We start from the raw sequence: 20,577 nt of genomic DNA, 5'->3' as shown, positions 1-20,577 counted from the left end.
GAAGTGATCACATATTACCATTGTTTTCGCTCTATCTCTTCTAGTTTCCAAGATAAATGGACTTTTATGTTTTCTTTCAAAAAATGGATTTTTCTTTGGAAATAGAAGTGGTCATAGGTTAAAATTGTTTTCGCTCTATCTCTTGTAGTTTCCAAGATAAATGGACTTTTATGTTTTCACTCAAAAAATGGATTTTTCTTGGGAAATAGAAGTGATCACAGATTATCATTGTTTTGACTTTATCTCTTCTAATTTCCAAGATAAATGGACTTTTATGTTTTCACTCAAAAAATGGATTTTTCTTGGGAAATAGAAGTGGTCACAATTATCATTGTTTTGGCTGTATCTCTTCTAGGTTCCAAGATAAATGGACTTTCATGTTTTCACTCAAAAAATAGATTTTTCTTGGGAAATAGAAGTAATCACAGATAATCATTGTTTTGGCTCTATCTCTTCTAGTTTCCATGATAGATAGACTTTTTTTATGTTTTCACTCAAAACTTTTTTTTTGGAAATAGAAGTGATCACAGATTATCATTGTTTTGGCTCTATCTCTTCTAGTTTTCTAGATAAATGGACTTTTATGTTTTCACTTAAAATATTGATTTTTCTTTAGAAATAGAAGTGATCACAGATTACCATTGTTTTGGCTCTTTTATGTTTTCACTCAAAAAATGGATTTTTCGAAATAGAAGTGATCACAGATTATCATTGGTTTGGCTGTATCTCTTCTAGTTTTCTAGATAAATGGACTTTTATGTTTTCACTCAAAAAATTGATTTTTCTTGTGAAATAGAAGTGATCACAGGTTATCATTGTTTTGGCTCTATCTCTTCTAGTTTCTAAGATAAATGGATATTTATGTTTTCACTCAAAAAATGAATTTTTCTTAAGAAATAGAAGTAATCACAGATTATCATTGTTTTGGCTCTATCTCTTCTAGTTTCCAAGATAAATAGACGTTTTCACTCAAATGGTGGGTTTTTCTTGAGAAATAGAAGTGATCACAGATTATCATTGTTTCGGCTGTATCTCTTCTAGTTTCCAAGATAAATGGACTTTTATGTTTTCACTCAAAAAATTGATTTTTCTTTAGAAATAGAAGTGGTTACAGATTATCATTGCTTTGGCTCTATCCCTTCTAGTACCCAAGATAAATAGACTTTTATGTTTTCACTCAAACAATGAATTTTTCTTTGGAAATTGAAGTGATCACAGATTATCATTGTTTTGGCTCTATCTGTTCTAGTTTCCAAGATAAATGGACTTTTATGTTTTCACTCAAAAAATGGATTTTTCTTGGGAAATAAAAGTGATCACAGATTACCATTGTTTTGGCTCTATCTCTTCTAGTTTTCAAAATAAATGGACTTTTATGTTTTCACTCAAATGGATTTTTCTTAAGAAATAGAAGTGATCACAGAATATCATTTCTCTTCTAGTTTCCAAGATAAATGGACGTTTATGTTTTCAATCAAAAAAATTTTTTCTTCGTAAATAAATGAAACAATTTATTTTTAATTTTTAAAGTATATTATTTTATTTAGTTGTTATATTAATTAATTTATTATTAGAAATAATTCAGTTATGGAAAGACACATAAATAAGTATACATACATATACATTTAAATGTACTTATACATAAATATAATTAAAATGTTTTATTATTATTTATAATATATATTTTTAAATTATTAATAAACTTAAATATTTATTTTATTTAAATTGTAAATAAGAATTTTAATAAAATGTTTTTGTTTTTTTTATTTAAATATATTTAGCCATAATATACATCATCACATTTAATTTTTCGTTTTTTTTTAATATTAAATTTTTGTCAACATATTACTTACATGGTGTTTTTAAGTTTAAATATATATTTATTTTATTTAATTAAATTTTAAAAATAATTGCTGTTGTTTGAGGTTTTTTAGAAAAAAAAAAGCAAATTAAATAAATTTAGATTTTCTTAAACATAATTTTGTTTTTTTAATAAATCTCTTAGTTTTTGTAAAATGTTTATAAGTTTTTTAAGCTTTATTATTTTTAATAAATTTAAATGTTTTTTATGTTTATTAATACATCTAAATTAAATTATTAATTGCTATAAATGCTTAAGAAATTAAAAGTCTGTTTTTGTTAAATTTAAGAAAAAATACTTAAAAATGGAATGATCATAGAACAGCCAACGACCAACTCAGGCCGAACTACCATATACTTGATCGAAAACAAATTTTGATATCTAATGCACTCTAAAACATTGTAGATGATTTCTTTTGCTCGGTATTTAGTGCCAATGTATCAAAAAAGAAAAGTACGAACAATTTTACTCGTTCCTGTATAAGGTAATACAGCTGCCTGATTGGATGTCCACAAAAAGGTAAAGAGGTATTAAGAGTTCTTACTATAAAATTATCTTTGAAAGTCAAAAGCCGTTGCTTAATGTTCAAAACACGGATTCAGTTAAGTGTTTCATGGGCTACGGACGAGTGCCTTAAAACTTCTCGCTAAAACCTTATAACATTCAAAGAATGTCCTTCTTGCCGGATCTGTATAGTATTAAAGTGCAATTTTTCCCTTAAGAAGAACTAGAAAATCCTTTAAAGAAAAAATCCTTTAAAAGAGTTCAAAGAAGCCAAAAAGAGTTCGATAACAACCAGAGAATGCTCCTAGAATGCTAGAGTATACTCCGAAGAAGACGGAGGAACCAATCCACGAAAAAGCGGTCATAAGGAAAGTAAATGAAACCGAAACTTTACGAGAGGGCCAGAAGGATCACCAAGCTCTATCTCTTCTAGTTTCCAAGAAAAATTGAGTTTTGATTGAAAATGTAAGTGATTACATATTATCATTGTTTCGGCCCTATATCTTCTACGAGACACCATTATTTTTAGCGACGAATCTAAGTATGTGTCGGTGATGCTAGAAAAAGGGTAATTCGTAAAAACACAGAGGCATATAATAAAGACAGCTTAAAGCGCACTGTTAATTTCCCAGCTAGTCTTATGGTGTGGGGATGCATGTCCTCAAAGGGTGTTGGTCAGCTTCACTTCATTGATGGAATAGTAAATGCAGAAAAATATATTAAAATATTACAAGAAAATCTACTCCCATCAATACCAAAACTAGCCGACTGTGGCGAATATATATTCCAATATGATGGTGCATCTTCCCATATAGCAAAAACAACAAAAAAAATGGCTGCAATAAAATGGAATAGAGGTGTTGGATTGGCCCTCGAAAATCTCTGGGCCATCATGAAAAAGAAGCTACGAAATGACCCACAGCGTTGGCGGATTTAAAGATAAAATCCAGGAAATATGAGACTCAATAACCCCTGAGGAGTGCTCTATTTTGGCTCTATCTCTTCTAGATTCCCGAAAGATTCTTTGTGTTTGTTGGATCACTTTAACGAGTGATTTTTGGAACAATGGAGTCTGAAAATAGAAAAATTAAAACTTTCTTTACATTTGGTCCTTCGAGCCACACACACAACACCGATCGTGCCATGCTATGGAATCAAAAGAAGCTGTACATTTGTACAGCAATGAAGTCAAAACTGGTAGAAAAATTAAAATAGTAAAAACAAGTTCTTATCGAAGAAAGTCGCAACAAGGTTCGAGAGCTGTGAACTGTGAAGTGTCAACCTTGCAGTGAAGTTGTGAAGTGACAGCAACTAAGGATCTAAAAAATTCATCATCGGTTAAAAGTGAGTTCAACTTTGGACATAGAAAGGAAGATAGGAATGAATTACTCAATGAACTTAGGGGAGTAACCTTCAATACAAACGCTCTTACAAATAGGTTACATAGATTGTATAATAAATATGTTATAGATTGAATAATTAAGTGGTATCTTGGGAGTAACAGAAGCAGCTAGACAATATGCATACAGCCACCCAGATGTTTGAAACTGGACAAAGGTTGGATAGTCAACTATAAACATCTTTGAATAACAACGAAGAAACAGGAACTACTGGAACTAATGCACAACTCATCAGCATCAGTTATATTATCAATAACCATCTTGGGTAGAAATAACATCAACATAACAGATGATAAGGATAATCAAGATGATATTTCTTTAGACACTACTTTGAATAATAACGAAGATACGGAACTCCTGGAGTAATCAACAACATTCTCAATGTACACGACGAAGAGGGCCGAAAACATCAACATAACCGATGATAAGGATAATAAGGATGATATTTTTTTAGATACCCCTAAGGGTATCAATATCTTTGAATACAACAAAGATCTGGAACTCCTGGAACTAATGCAAACCCCACCAGCATCAGTAATCAACAACATTATCAATGTACATGATGAATAGGGACCACCATCAACATAACAAATGATACGGATAATCAGGACGATAGTTCTTTAGATACGATTTAGTTTAGATAGTCAAGAAAATTTATGAAAGAAGAACTATCTAATAGATTAAAAAAATCAAGGGTCTTAATGGGTTAAGAAAGTCAACCAGACAGAGAAGTGAGAGAGAGAGAGAGAAATATAGTTGAGTGAAATAGGTTGAGTAACTTGCCATAGACGGTCGTCGATTATAGTTTAAGAAGAAGTTTTAAGTTTAGTCTTAAGAGTACATATTAGAGTTGGAGAGTCCTGCTTGATTAATGAACAACGGACGCTTTAATTTAATGTTCGTTTTTTAATATTAACGAGTGGCATCGTTTAAGATCCCAGGAAAAAGAGTGGCTAAATAAACCTACAAATGGGGACTAGTCCGGAATGGGCGATAACGAGCCATCATGGAGGCAGAAGAAATTTTAATTAAAGAAGAACAATAAGATGTTTGAAATTTTGATGAAGAGACAATAGTCCTTGAACAAGAGCGAAAGGAGTTGATGCGAATGTGACTTAAGCTCCCCCAATATTCCTCAAAATAAATGAGTGAAACTTTTGCTGGGACACAAAAGACTGAATTTGTAATAGTGTGAGTGTTGTAGTTAAAGTTTAAACACTATATTAAATTGTTAATATGATAAATGAGGGAAAAAGAACTCCACTGATATGAGTGAAGTTATTTGAGTTGTTTTGAGCCAACGTCAGAACAAAAACAGAAATCAATACTCAACACTTTGTGAGTGCATATTAAAGTTTTTCGCATTGTATGGAAAAAAAAAGAACATAATATACTGTAGTGTAACGTGTATATTATATGTGCTATCATTGAATATCACTTGGTCAACATTTTTGTGTTCTCACGTTAAAAAAAAGTCAATAGTTTTTAAACCCTCAAAGCGGACGTTTCAATTACATGGGGATCCTGAAAATGAAATTTTGATAGAGCAGCTTCACTTGCTAAATTTAGCATAAAAGGAAAAGTATAATAACTTGTTAGAAGGAGGATAATTTGACCCATTTTAAACCACTGCGATACTTACGAGTCCCTCTAGAGGTATAGTGAGAATGAAAAATTGATATTATAGGATTCTATTCGAACGCCTCGAAGACATAAGAATAATATTTAATACAAATTACTCTCGGATGACCCAATACCACAAATCGGCAGCTGACTATTTTTTCACAGACGTTCGTGATAAATTAATTACCGTACTGTCAAAGAGAGGATTCGAGCTCGACATTCTACGAGGAAGTAATATATAACTTGGTGTCAAGAGACCCAATTGGTAAAACTGTTTCTCATGAACAGAAACAGAAAATTGAATTAGATTCCGAGACAAAAAATATGACACTATCAGTAACTGAATTTTTAGGATTATCCGCTAAACTTATTCCTGAGTTTGACGGTAAATCCGAACATTTACAGGCATTTATAGACGCACTGCAACTTATGGTTTCCATTAAGGAAACACATGAAAGGTACCGCAAGAACGTTAATATCCACTGAGCAGACAATAAATGCTATAGTAGAAAAACTAAAGGTCTCGGTAAAGGGAGAATCGACTGAAGTTCTCACTGCCAAGATCCTAAATGTAAAGCAAACCAAATAAGTCTGCCAACCAGTTCATAGAGGAACTGGAAAATTTAACTAAAGCATTGACAAATGCATATATTTTGGACGGATTATCGAATCCATTTGCGGAGAAGTATTCTTCACAAAGTGCCATAAAAGCAATGTGTAGGAACGTTTCAAATGAAAGGGTAAAACTTGTCATGGAGGCTATTACCTTCAATAACATGAATAAGGCCGCATCCAAATTTGTCAATGCTTGTACTGACAATAATACGAATACTGTCAGTATAATGAATTATAGTTCTCGACGTAACCGAAATAATTATGGCCATGGTCGAGGCTACAGTCACGGTCAGAATTACAATCGAGGTTATAATCGTAGTAATAACCGTGGTGGTTTCTATAATGGACGAAATTCTTATAACCAACGTGGTAGACAACAGGGACACCACCAAGTAAGATACGCTCAGGGAAACCAACAGGACCCCCAGGAAACTCAACTGGGGGCACAAACAAACAATTAGAAAAATCTTTTACTTTAAAAGTAGTATGGAAGTGGGGAGGCAGAATTTTCTCTGCCTCCCCATTCATTCAGAGCTAAACAAGAGTAAATGGTGACAGAGAAATTCTGCTTCCCCATTCATAAGAGCAATGTATAAGGAAAATGAAGGCAGAGAAATTCTGCTTCCCCATTCATAAGAGCAATAAGAGCAAAATTCTATTCTATTTACAGTAAACATTTTCTTCTCTAGAATATTAGAGTATATGGCTCAATATTGACTCATATTAAATTAAATACTCAAACTCAAAATCATTCTTTGTAGATTAGCTATAAATATAAATGACTGAAGTAAAAATATTTTATTAGTTCTTAAAAGGTGGAACAAAACAAAAAAAAAATGGAATCTAATAAAATAACAAATGTTGATATTGTTGCAGTTTTCAATAAATTAAAAACAAGACCATATCTAGCAGCAAAGGATTTACTACCATCAACGCCATATAAAGTATTAACTATGTTCCGCCATAAGAATAAATGTGGTGATGGTCGATCTTGAAGAGGGAATGTTTTATCTTCCCAAAAAGATATAATAATTTGGAGGATAAAGTAATAGATGGCGTTAATAATGGACAATTTACTTTAACGAGAAAGATAGAAAATGGTTTATATGTTTTGGAATTGGAGGAGCTAATGCATTTGAATGAAATGTGACGAATACTTAAAGGGATCATATTGGTGTTTGAGTGACATTGTTAAAGTCACTCAATTCCCCAATTTGAAGACAATATGATTGGTCAATTCTTTAAGTTGCGACTATCGAACTTAGAATAAGTAGATGTACGGAATAGGATTAAGTATGATAGAATGTAAATAAGAATAAGTTAGAATAATGTAGAACATATGTAAATTTTATATAAAAAGAGCCGTTTGGCCACAATTAAACAAGATTAAGACTAAGACTGAAATCGGCAACTACATAGCCATATTGGTGCTTGAGTGACATTGTTAAAGTCACTCAATTCCCCAATTTGAAGGCAATATGATTGGTCAATTCTTTAAGTTGCGACTATCGAAATTAGAATAAGTACATGTATGGAATAGGATTAAGTAAGATAGAATGTAAATTAGAATAAGTTAGAATAGTATAGAACATATGTAAATTTTATATAAAAAGAGCCCCTTGGTCACAATTAAACCACATTAAGACTAAGACTCAAATTGGCAACTACATAGCCATATTGGTGTTTGAGTGACATTGTTAAAGTCACTCAATTCCCCAATTTGAAGACAATATGATTGGTCATTTCTTTAAGTTGCGACTATCGAACATAGAATAAGTAAATGTATGGAATAGGATTAAGTAAGATAGAATGTAAATTAGAATAAGTTAGAATAGTATAGAACATATGTAAATTTTATATAAAAAGAGCCCCTTGGCCACAAATAAACCAGATTAAGACTAAAACTCAAATCGGCAACTACATTGCCTTGATTTTTATTCAAAAAATCTCCTTTTGCCCTTATCAAGGTAAGATCGGCAAAAGCGCTAGCGTAACTAACGGCAAATACTGCCGGTTACAAAATCAAATACTTATATTATTTTTCATATAAACATATACATTGACAACATAAAAATAAGAGATGAAGATATAGAATTAACCTCCATCACCCACCCACTGAGTGACCATGTTGAAGAATCTCTTAAAGTACATTATGATAAAATAATCAACAAAATGAGTGAATTTCAAGAAAGGGTTAGTGGATGGTCACTTATTCGGATAAAGAAGCTAGAAGTAAAACATTAATATGGCTTCTTTTATACGAGAATCAAAATACATCCTATTACCTCAATGTTTAATGAAAAAACAAGCATGCTTCAATATTTTAAATGATGATGATGATGATTAATGCTTTAAATGGAGCGTTATTGCTTCATTTTCAAGAAACAAGCTGAACATAATAAATAATATTAATATAGCTGAAAACTGCATACAAGTAGAAGATCAATTAATTAATTTTGAAGGACTGGAATTTCCTTTAAAATCAAAAGATATTAGCAAATTTGAAAAAAAAAAAACAACACCAACATTAGTATTAATGTGTGAAGAAAATATGCCTAATGTAGATGATAATATATTACGTTTTAAAAATCATCATAAACAGTTGGATGTTCCTTTTGTTATATACACTCCCGCTCATTTAAATAGGTTCACTGTTTTGATTACACTCAAATTAATTTTTTGCTAAAACTAATGGACTAATTAGTAATATTAAAATTTTAAATAATAACATGATGTCTTAGGTATCACTAGTGAGACAAAAATTTGCGCAATACCTAATAGCGGATTTTTAATAATTTTTTTTCTGACATACTACGTTTTTAGCCATATTTTTTTGGCTCACTTGATTAGGTTCAATCAGAATAAAATCAGTTTACTGCTGGCAGTGAGTAAAATCCATTCATATTCTAGTGTCTGTGAATATAGACAATATATTTTTTAACAAATAGGTTGCGGTAAGGCATTAACTAAAGAATAAAATGAAAAAATTCAAGCGTTTTTTGAAACTGTCCAAAATCACAGGAATTTGGCAAAAAAATGGGCAAATTCAGAATGTTATTCGCAATTGTATAAGAAAACAGTTTGAATATTAAGAAAGCATAAATGGAACTACATATAGAGTCAAAACAAAAGCGGACAGAAGAGATTTCATAAAATTTGCCTACAAGTCAAGTGATTCTGTAGCAAAAATTAGAGAAAAAGTGGATGTTACAGCAAGCCTAGCTACAGTAAAACGAATTGTAAGAAGGGCCAAGGCTTTAGAAATATTAAAAAATTAATAAAAGCCACTTCAATTGCCACTCGTAAAGAGAAATCTTCTTCAGTTTGCACGTGAACACATGGTTATAAAAAGCTATATCAACATCTTGTTTTTTCGGATGAAAAATGTTTAATTTAGAAGGTCCAGATCGCTATAATCATCATTTTTATGATTTTTGAAAGGAAGAGCTCTACCTGAGTCGTTTGCATAGCTATTGAGGATATGGGATGTAGTGGGGGAGCAATTTCGTATCATGAAACATGTGAGCTTAAATTTCTTTCATCTAGTAAGAATTGTAATAATTGTAATACCATACTGGAAACCGTTTTTTTACATTTTCGGATATCTTTGATATTTCAAAAATATAATGCCCCTACCGCCAGGGCTGTAAAAGGGTGGATTTGAAGCCAAAATGTAAAAATTTTCGAGTGGCCTCCATAATCTTCTCACCTATTTATTATTGAAAAGGTTTCGGATATTCTTTCTCGTAATGTGTATAGGTCGGGCAGATAGTATGACATAAAAGAAACCTAAATTGAAGGAACTAAAAAGGATTGGACCGAAATTTTCTTGCCGTTACTTAAGAATCTTTATAACTGTTTATCATCTCGAATTCTCGGAGTTATATCAAGTAACGGCGGATATTTTCCTTAGTAAATCTTTTCTAAAACCTTGTAAAAATGTTTATAAAATAAAAAAGTTTCATGAAGAATGTAATTTGTTGTTGTTTTTGTCAATTAAAGATGTCGAACATATTCAAATGAGCCAAAAAAATATTGTTCAAAAACGTAGTATTTTAGAAAAAAAATATTAAAAATCGGTTATTAAGTATTGCACTAATGTTTTTCTATCTAGTGATATATAATACATCATGGTATTAATTAAAATTTTAATATAACCAATTAGTCCATTATTTTTTGCAAAATATTATTTTGAATGTAAACAAAACAATGAACCTATTTAAGTGAGCGGGAGTGTATGCTGACTTTGAAGCTTACTTGGAGAAAATTGAAAACTCCGAAACTAATAATTTTCAAAAACATATAGCGTGTGCATTTAGCTATTATATTAAATGTAGTTTTGACGATAGTTTAGATAAGTTTAATATTTATTTTGGAGATGATGCTCCTACTATATTTATTGATAATTTAATTAACGATTGTTACGATTTCCTTTTTTTTGAAAAGTATTCAAAGTTAAAATCATAGAGAAACATAGAGAGGAAGGCTATTCACACATATGGGTACTGTGTATTCAACATACCACCTGTTACGTTTCCCCACAGTCATTTGTCAAATTGAATGTAAATAAATTAAATATTTTTAATTTTATATAAAAAAAATCAAAATTATAATATGTATGTAAGTTCCCGTGCTCGTCTGGATTGCCATTTTTTGTCTTGTCCCGGTTATTGCAGAGGTCCCTTCGGGATGCCTGTGGTTTGAATACAAAATTGCGAGTTAAATCTATATTTCTGGATAAGTTCGGTGCTGTTACCGAAAAGACAACAGATACATATGTAATTGAATTTGCTTTACGTGAACACCTGTCGTGTTCGCCTTATACGACCACTGGGTGAGCTTGTTAGACGACTCAGCACCGCCCCTTTTGTGCTTCTTACACTTTGCTCATGTACTCAAGCTACCTAATCTCTGACCATTGCTTAACTTCGGAGATAGCACCTAGAGACGTAATCGGTGAATCAAAATACGAATCCATCACATAAGCCAAAGACATTGTTCTTACTCACAGAGAACACACTGTGGTAAGTCTGGTATGGACAGAGTAAAACCTAAATATACCCTTACATGGAAGGCAAATTCATTGGTATCACATTTATAAGATAATTATCATACATCACCATTCAACTCAACACACACTCATTGAGAACAACATCTGAGTGAGTAAGGTCCGTTTAACTCTACATCCATCCCGTATGATATACATTTGACAACAACTCATTTCCAACGCTCTTCGTGGTATCTGTCTCAGCTACAGCACCGAACCTATCCCGAATTATAGACTTTATCGTGCACCAGTCTTTTAGCCGATATTCTCTTCCCGCGAGTATGGGTTTAAACCGCAGCCTACACGTACATCCCGAAGGAAACACTCCAATAACCGCAACAAGACAAAGATGGAAACTAAGCCCCGTGGAATCAAATTATAAGGCTGTTCAAATAATTTCAAGGAATGCCCGAGGATACACCTAACATTACCAGTTAATAGTCCCGGCACACCGGATTGCAACAACATCAAGATAGGGAAGAGTTGGTGCCAAAGGAATAAGTTACAGAATGAATCAAGGGTATATGGACCTCGCCACACCCATATATTCGTAAGAATATGTGGTGTTTTCTCTTGAATTTGGGTCACCTAAATCTGTTTATTTTGCCGAAGTTATGTAAAAATTTAAAAATATGTACATATCTATGTAAAAGTGTATGTTCACTTAGTTACTCTCTCTCAATATAATATTTAAAAGAGTCTGGATTTAGTTTCATATCATCACCCTATGTGTAATGTTCAAGAGTTAGACTTAAGCCTGTTCTTATTTTCTTTATTTTGCTTTATACATATTTTGTTTACATTCAATAAATTATTTTGTTAGATATTGTAAAATACAACTATAACTTTTTTTCTTTAAAGGGAAGGAAAACTAAAGGTAAATTGTAACAAAATGTAATGTAGTTTGTCAGTCTATATATTAGGAACAGATATTAAATATAATCTAGGTTAAGTTGTCTGTCAAGGCGTTGACTGTTAGTCATTTGGATGGGAATTAAATTACCCTTTATGGTATCACACCTCACCATGATTTGGTTCTGCATTTCAGTATTTCTTTTTTGATTCGAATTTGATACTCTTTGGCAATGATAGGTATTAAGAGTATTTATATGTTTATGCGCTTTTATACGGGTTAAGAGCCAAACTGCCAAATATAGCTAGTCGGAAAATCTATGTAAATGCCTCTTTAACTCTGTATATCTTCAACCAATGCATTATTTTCTTTCAAGATTGATGTCGTCTTATTATTCATATAAATGAAAACCAAGCGTGTAACATGATACTACAGAAATTTATACAAATTATTTAGTTAAAGACACACCTATAACAACACGTTCCAGTGACGAACAACATTTATATGACTCCTCAACAAATTATCAGATTTGTAAGAAAAACTTAGGAACTGACAAAGTACGAGACCATTGTCATTTTACCCATAACTCTTGTAATCTTCTTTATAGAACAGCTAAATTTATACCGGTACTCTTTCATAATTTTTATACCCTTCACCTTGGTGAGAAGGGTATATGTATATAAGTTTGTCATTCCGTTTGTAATTTCTATAATATAATTTTCCGACCTTATAAAGTATATATATTCTGGATCCTTATAGGTAGCGGAGTTGATTAAGCTATGTCCGTCTGTCTGCCCGTCTGTCTATCTGTCCGTCTGTGTGTTTGTTGAAATCAGTTTTTAGAGGACCCCATATATCGGCGAGATCCGAATCTTCAATAATTATGTTAGACATGCTTTCGAGAAGATCGCTATTTAAAATCAGCAAAATCGGTCCATATTAATACCGGAGATATGAGCAAAAATCCGAGACACTTTTGGTGTAACCTGATTCTCCACACGAGATGCATGGTCAGCAATGTAAATAGTATGGGAACAATAAGCTTGCTTTACTTTTGATTCTTTTTATATTATTGTTTGATTCTTTTATATTATTGTAGTCAGTTTTAGTTAGTCTGTAACCAGCGCTCAAATAAGACAAATCCAAAACTGGATTTGCCTTTAATAAAAATATAATATTATAAAAATATAAAAATACAAAAGTATAATTTGTATAACTTTATACAAGATGGTATCAGAGGTGGTCTAGTCCAATGCTCTTAACGATATTCCAAGGCAAATAATAAATACATGGACGATTTTGATCAAACCAAACCCTCGGAATTCTTATTATACCTAGATGCTAATAACCTTTACGTTTGGGCAATGTCTGAATATCTCCCATACGAAGAATTTGAATGGGTATACGATGAGGACACGCTAAAATATCTTGATTTGAATAATATTTCAAATACTTCCAATATTGGATATATCCTGGAGCTAGACTTAGAGTATCCTCAAAAGTTACATGAAACCCACAACGATCTTCCATTTTGTCCAGAAAACAAAATTGTTGGTAATTCTAAATGTAAGAAGCTTATAGCAGACTTTAACATATAAAACAAAATATCCAATTCATTATAGTGTTCTAAAACAATGTTTAAGGAATGGATTAATATTAAAAAAAAAAAATCATAAAGCTTTAAAATTTAGACAATCCCCATGGCTAAAAGAGTACATAGACCTTAACACTCACCATAGAAATTATTTTGAAAAAGATTTTTTCAAATTATTAAATAATTCCGTTTATGGAAAAACCATGGAGAATGTACACAAAGGGAAAGATGTAAAAATTGTAACCGACTGGGAAACAACCAGGCGGAACCATTTAGAAGCTAGAGCACTAATTTCAAAGCCAAATTTTTCATGCCTATGCCAATTTTCTGATAATATTTGTGCAGTCCAACTCAAAATTATGCAAATAACATATAATAAACCTATTTATTTAGGCTTTGCTGTGTTGGAACTCTCAAAATGGAAAATGTACGATTTGCAATTCCAAAAAAAATATAGCTCTGAATTATATGTACACGGACTCATTCGTATACTCCATAAAGACGGAGGATTTCTATAGTGATATCCGTGAAGACATTCCATTAAAGTTTGATACATCTGAGTACCAACCTGATAATATATTTAACATTCCTCTATTAAATAAAAAAGTCATTGGTATGGTGAAAGATGAGAATAATGGAAAAATTATGAAAGAGTTTGTGGGACTTCGGTCTAAGAGGTGAAAAAATCTAAAGGAGTAAAAAGTCTTGTATGGAAAATTTGTCAATTGAAGATTATAAAAAAAAAACATTATTTGAAAAAACAATATTTATGATTCAATGAATACATTTAGATCAAAGTTTCACCAGCTGTATACACAGAAGTTTTGAGTTATGCAGATGACAAAAGAATTATTGCGGCCGACGAAATAAATACATATGCCCGTGGACATTATAAACTTCAACATAATTTTGACACCTTTTTTAAGGACGAGGACGATGATATTTTCATGAATATAGATAATGATTATGTAGAATTTTTAAAATATTCTGAAATAGCAAGTACATCAGCTGAAACAACAATAACATAGTTATGCGCAAGTTAATGACAGCGCTGATACTGCCAGAATCAGCATTAAACTAAGTTAAATTAACTTTACCAATAAACAACGTTTGGTAAAGTCTGCATAAGGCGAAGTTCAACTAAACTCCCAAATATGCATACGGTCTAATTAGACAATAGTTCAATAAATCGATATTGCTGTGCAAGCACACACATGCTGGTGCAACGTGACGATCGGAGCTCTGCTGGTGGTAAAGCTGATTGAGTGAAGTTAATTTTAGCTGCGATTCGAGGCCGTACGTTTGGGTATTAAATAGATTAAATATTGTTCAAAATATATAAATCTTTGTATAAGTCAATAGTAATTATAGTTAATATAAAATTAATCTTTGTTTAATTTACTAAAAGGCTGTCGGTTGAGCCCTAAAATTTAATTTTTTGATTAAAAAGGTTGGAAATTCTTAACTTATATTTAATAAATTAAGTTATTGTTATTGTTTGTGTCTATCTAGTACTCATACACTACATTTGACCTTCGTGTAAAATCCCTCCAATTAAAATACTGTACGGCAACTCCCCACTTCAGTGTGGTGAGTTTGCGTTGCTCAATAAGAAAAAGAGCTTGACACATTCATTACTTTTTTGGCTGCTGTAAACTTAAGAGGCACACAAAATAAATTAAATTTAAAAATTAATAAACAAAAAAGTGAAATAAAAAGAAACATAATTAAAAATAAACAAACAAAAAACCATATTAACACCAAATTAAAGTTGAAATTAAAATAGATAAAAGAAAAACCAAACGACTAAAAATAAGGGTTGTTTTTGTGAAGCTAGTTATGTGTGCGAGTCCTCCGGACAATCCAATATCCAGTTTTCCCATGTCAATTCCGGTATGAATTGACAAAACATAGTGGGAAGCATTAAGTGCTGCCCTACTGTTTTATTTTGCTTTAATTTTTGTTTGTAACCAAATATTGTATTGACGAATTTGTAAACAAATTCTTTTATTTAATAAGTAAGTTAACACCGCTGGCAACACTGCCGCCTAAAAAATAATTAATTGTCAGCTCTTTCTATATTTTTACTTTTACACGCGCATCCGATCCGATTACAAAATTGTCTTCTTGCAATAATTCTGTAAGAAACTTATTTTGCACAGTCAGCGTCTGCATACTTGCACATGTAGGTGCAACGTGATCGATTCATGAGAATGAGCCAACAAAGCTGGCCTGAAATGAGCAGTCTTGGTTGCTCATTGAATTTTAACTCTTGAATTAATAATTAATATTTTGTCAATTTTAAAGTTAATAAAAGTAATAAGTTTTTCATATCAAAAATCCTGTGAATGTTTGAATTGAATAAAATAAAAAATTGTGTAAATCAAATTGTGAGTGTCTGAATTTTTATTTATTTAAAATAAGGAGCCGTGGTTCGCTCTCAAAATTAATTTTTTTAATTCATTCCGTTTAAAATCCTTTAACTGGTGCCCGAGCAGGGACCCTGTTTAAAGGTACGGAGTCCTTGAAATAAAAAGTAAGAAATATTTCCCTCGGGAAATATATTTATAAAGTAATAACAGTCCTGCGAAATATACGTATCCCTCCAGGGCTTATAAAACAAAAAAGTTTTTATAAATATTAAAGGTTAACTCCTCCTTCGCTAATCCGGTATTCCTGGTGGTAAAAATAAAAGAATCACAGAAGGTTACCGAGGCGAACGTGAAGTGAACCGTACCATAGTAGGAATCCACGGAATATAGTGGTGGAGTTCCAAACTGGAATCATACGGAGCTTTCGCGAGGAGCAAAGGGTTTTAAACGGACGCGTCGCGCCGCGAAACGTAGCCAAGACTCATTGTAAAAGGGTAATTTATTTACCTTTCATCCCAAATATAATAATTGAAATAAAAAAAATATATATAAATACAAAATTTTCAACAAAAGAAAAAGTAACTAAAAAAGAGAAAAAATAAAATACAAAATTGAAAGTGAAATAATTGTTGTACAAAAGAGAAGTTTAAACAATAAATAATTGTCCAAAAATAAATTGTTAAAGAAAAGTTTAAAGAATAAATAATTGTCCAAAAAGAAATTGTTAAATAAATAAATAATTGTCGAAAAGAAAAAAAAAGAAAATATAATATAATAAAGAATCGGAAATAAAGAATTTATTGAAATTTATTAAAATTTTGAAAAAATTTAAATGCCGCAAAGGGGAAAAGAATAAAAAATTGTTAAATAAAGAAAGTATTTAAAATATATTAAAAAATATTGAAAAAGAAGTTAGGTGAAGTGAATAGTGCGACGATCAAGGATTTTCAGCCAGAACTTCGGGTACTTAAGGTGAGTGAAATTTCTTTTTCCTTGTCAGTCAGTTAATAGCATAAGACCTAAGGTAGAATGGAAGAATTAAAAACAACAGTGATCACTATGACTGGAGCCATAAACAGATTTATGGAACAGATCAAGTCAGTAGAAGCTAGGATAGGGGCAATAGAAGCGAGTCTAAGCAATAATGCACTTGGACAAGTTTTGAGTAGGTTGGAGCATCTGGAAAATAGACAGGATGTGACATATGTGTCGGAAGAAGGATCTCTCCAGCGACCACGTAAGGAAACAGATTTGAAAGATATAAGCAGGTTGCCAGACAGCGTTAAGGAGCTAAGAACATTTGAGGGTAACCCAACTCAGTACGTTTCATGGGTACACTCAGTAGAAACAATCCTAAAAGATTTTGAAATAGTAAAAGAAAAACCCAAATACCGCGCTATTATTCAAAGCGTGCGCCAAAAAATTGTTGGTGCTGCGGACACAGCTCTTGTGTCTTACAACGTATTTGACAGTGATTGGGCTGAGATTAAAAGAATACTTTCGCTGCATTACGCAGATAAGCGTGATATACAGACTCTGGAACATCAGCTGAACCAACTCTCCCAAGGAAACTCGACCGTTGATGAGTTCTATTCAACGGTCAATCACCAACTATCCCTAATCATTAATAAGCTTAAGACGGAGTCTTACAGCGAAGAAACTATAAAAGCTCTAGTTGGAACTTACAGGAATAGGTCATTGGACATCTTTATACGCGGACTAAAACCAGACCTTTCGCGAATGATTATTATTCAGCGTCCAGGAACGCTCCCGGAAGCATATTCCGCTTGTTTAGAACTACAAAACTTAACTATGCGAAACAACAGAGCCAACTTATCGTCCCGGTCCTTCAAGACCACCTAAATCATTTCCACCACGATCAAGCAGAATCTGGCAGAATCAAAGCTCTCGCCCTAGAAATTTCCAAAACTACAATAACGGTCCTAATTTCCAAGTGAACAAGTATTCCAATTATAATAGGCCCGCGTTACCACCACGGTATCCAGCCATTAAGCATGAACCGATGATGGTGGACAGATCCATTCAATCGCGGCAAGTAAACTACATCAACAATCCAAGGACAGCCGAAAAAAGAGGTTTATATGAAATGAACACGAGGAATAAACAGCCCAAGCTTTACCACATAGAAACCTTTTCTGATGATGACCACATAGCTGAGAATGGTTTGGAAAATGATACTCGTCAAGAGGAAACCGTAGGTGAAGTAAATTTTATGGGAGAAGGCCCTCAAGCCTACCCTATATAGAATATCCTTCGGCTACTGGTGATCTTTTATGTTTTTTGATCGACACTGGCTCTAACAAAACCTTTGGCGGCCCAATGTTATCACATGGTAGCATAAATTTAGTAAATCCAATAAAAGTGCGATCAGTTGGAGGAGATGTAAATATAGATAGGAATGTGATTGGGCCATTCTTTAAATTTTTAGGAATAGATGAACCTATTCAGTTTTATGTATTGCCTGAATTAAAGGCATTTGATGGAATAATTGGTGACGACACCCTCAAGGAGTTAGATGCTTTAGTGGATAGAAAAGAAAATATTTTTGTTTTGAAAAATAGATATAAGATTCCGTTAAAAGAAAAAGAAGCTACAGAGTCAAATTATATATTAGGTGATGAACATGTTCCAAAAGTTAGGACGAGAATTGAAGAGCTTGTTAAAAAATACACTCCACTTTTTGGACCACTTGATGGTAGTGAACTTGCCTCTACAAATGTTCAGGCAGAAATAAGAACAAGTACTGAAGAACCAATTTATACAAAAAGTTACCCTTACCCAGTTTGTATGAGGGAAGAAGTAGAAAAACAGATCAACGAACTCCTTTCGGAGGGAGTAATCCGACCGTCCAAAAGTCCATATAATTCCCCTATTTGGGTCGTGCCCAAAAAACCGAAACCCAACGGCGAAAAGCAATATCGAATGGTAGTAGACTTTAAGCGTTTGAACGCCGTAACAATCGCAGATACCTATCCCATTCCAGACATTACGTCCACTTTAGCAAGTTTAGGGAAAGCGAAGTTTTTTACAACAATAGACCTTACATCGGGCTTTCATCAAATAGCGATGAAGCCAAAGGAAATCCCAAAAACTGCCTTTTCCACAGCGAATGGTAAGTTTGAATTCTTGAGGTTGCCGTCTGGACTGAAGAACGCTCCTGCAATATTTCAGAGGATGATAGACGATGTCCTCCGCGAGTTCATAGGAAGAATTTGTTTCGTCTACATTGACGACATCATCGTAATCGGCGAAAGTATAGATAATCATTTGATGAACATAGATACAATCTTTGCACGGCTGCGGGAAGCAAATCTTAAGGTTAACCTCGATAAAACTCATTTTATGAAAATTGAGGTAGAATTTCTTGGTTATATTGTGGGGTCTGAAGGAATTAAACCAGATCCTGCTAAAGTTAAATCCATCGAAAATTTATTGTCACCTACAAACTTGAAGGAATTGAAGAGTTTTTTGGGGATGACCTCTTACTATAGGAGGTTCATTCGTGATTATGCAAAGGTAGCCAAACCTTTAACAAATCTCACAAGAGGAGAATATGCACAGGTTAAAGCCACCCAGTCCAAGAAAGTGCCAATTACTTTAAATAATGAATCCTTAAAGTCATTTAACAAACTCAAATCTATGTTGACTACAGCCGAAATTCTTTCTTTCCCAGACTTCGAAAAACCGTTTAATTTGACAACGGATGCGTCTAACACTGCGCTAGGTGCCGTTTTGTCTCAAGGCGAACTTGGCAAAGACAGACCAATAGCTTACATTTCTCGATCGCTCAGCAAAACTGAGGAAAATTACGCCACGAATGAGAAAGAAATGCTCGCCATTGTGTGGGCTTTAGACAATCTCAGAAACTATTTATATGGTGTGAAAAAGATCAGGATTTATACTGATCATCAACCCTTAACTTTTGCATTGATAATTTTTCCGGGTATAAAATTAGAATTGCGCGAAAACTAGTCGCAGACATTACTTCAAAAGAACGCCAATTTGAAATAATAGAAACTGAGCATAGAAGAGCACACCGTAATCCTAGAGAAAATGGAGAACAAATTCTAGAACAATATTATTTTCCGTATATGCACTCTAGTATTAGGAAATACGTTGCCGGTTGCGATGTCTGTAATAAATGCAAATACGATAGGAAACCTCCTCAGATACAAGGTCAACAGACGCCTGATCCTAAATATCCATGCGAGATTCTTCATATGGACATTATGGAGATTCAGGGACAGAAATTTATAACATGTATAGACAAGTTTACAAAGTTTGCCAAATTTTTTAGTATCAAGGATAGATCTTTATTTCAAATCAGGAAAAAACTAATAAAAGTTTTGCATTATTTTACAGTGCCTAAAATTCTTGTCACTGACAATGAACGTAGCTTTTTAAGTCCTTTGGTTAAAACTTTCATTGAGTCATTAGGTATAAAATTATATCTCACGCCAACACAACGAAGCGAGGTGAACGGACAGGTGGAGAGGCTACATTCAACAATTATCGAAATCTATAGATGTTTAAGAGTTGAATACCCAGATCTATCAGTAAAAGAACTAATTGAAATCTGTCTTGATAGGTACAATAATACCATTCATTCGACAACAAAGAAAAGACCTCGTGACTTATTTTTTAATAGAATCAACGGTGCAAACTTTGAAAGGTTATTATCAGAACA

This window comes from Lucilia sericata, unplaced genomic scaffold (genome assembly GCF_015586225.1).
Source record: "Lucilia sericata isolate MDLA Ls3-8-SP2 unplaced genomic scaffold, ASM1558622v1 Contig000615F_arrow, whole genome shotgun sequence".
NCBI lineage: Eukaryota > Metazoa > Arthropoda > Insecta > Diptera > Calliphoridae > Lucilia > Lucilia sericata.
This window is presented reverse-complemented; position numbering follows the sequence as displayed.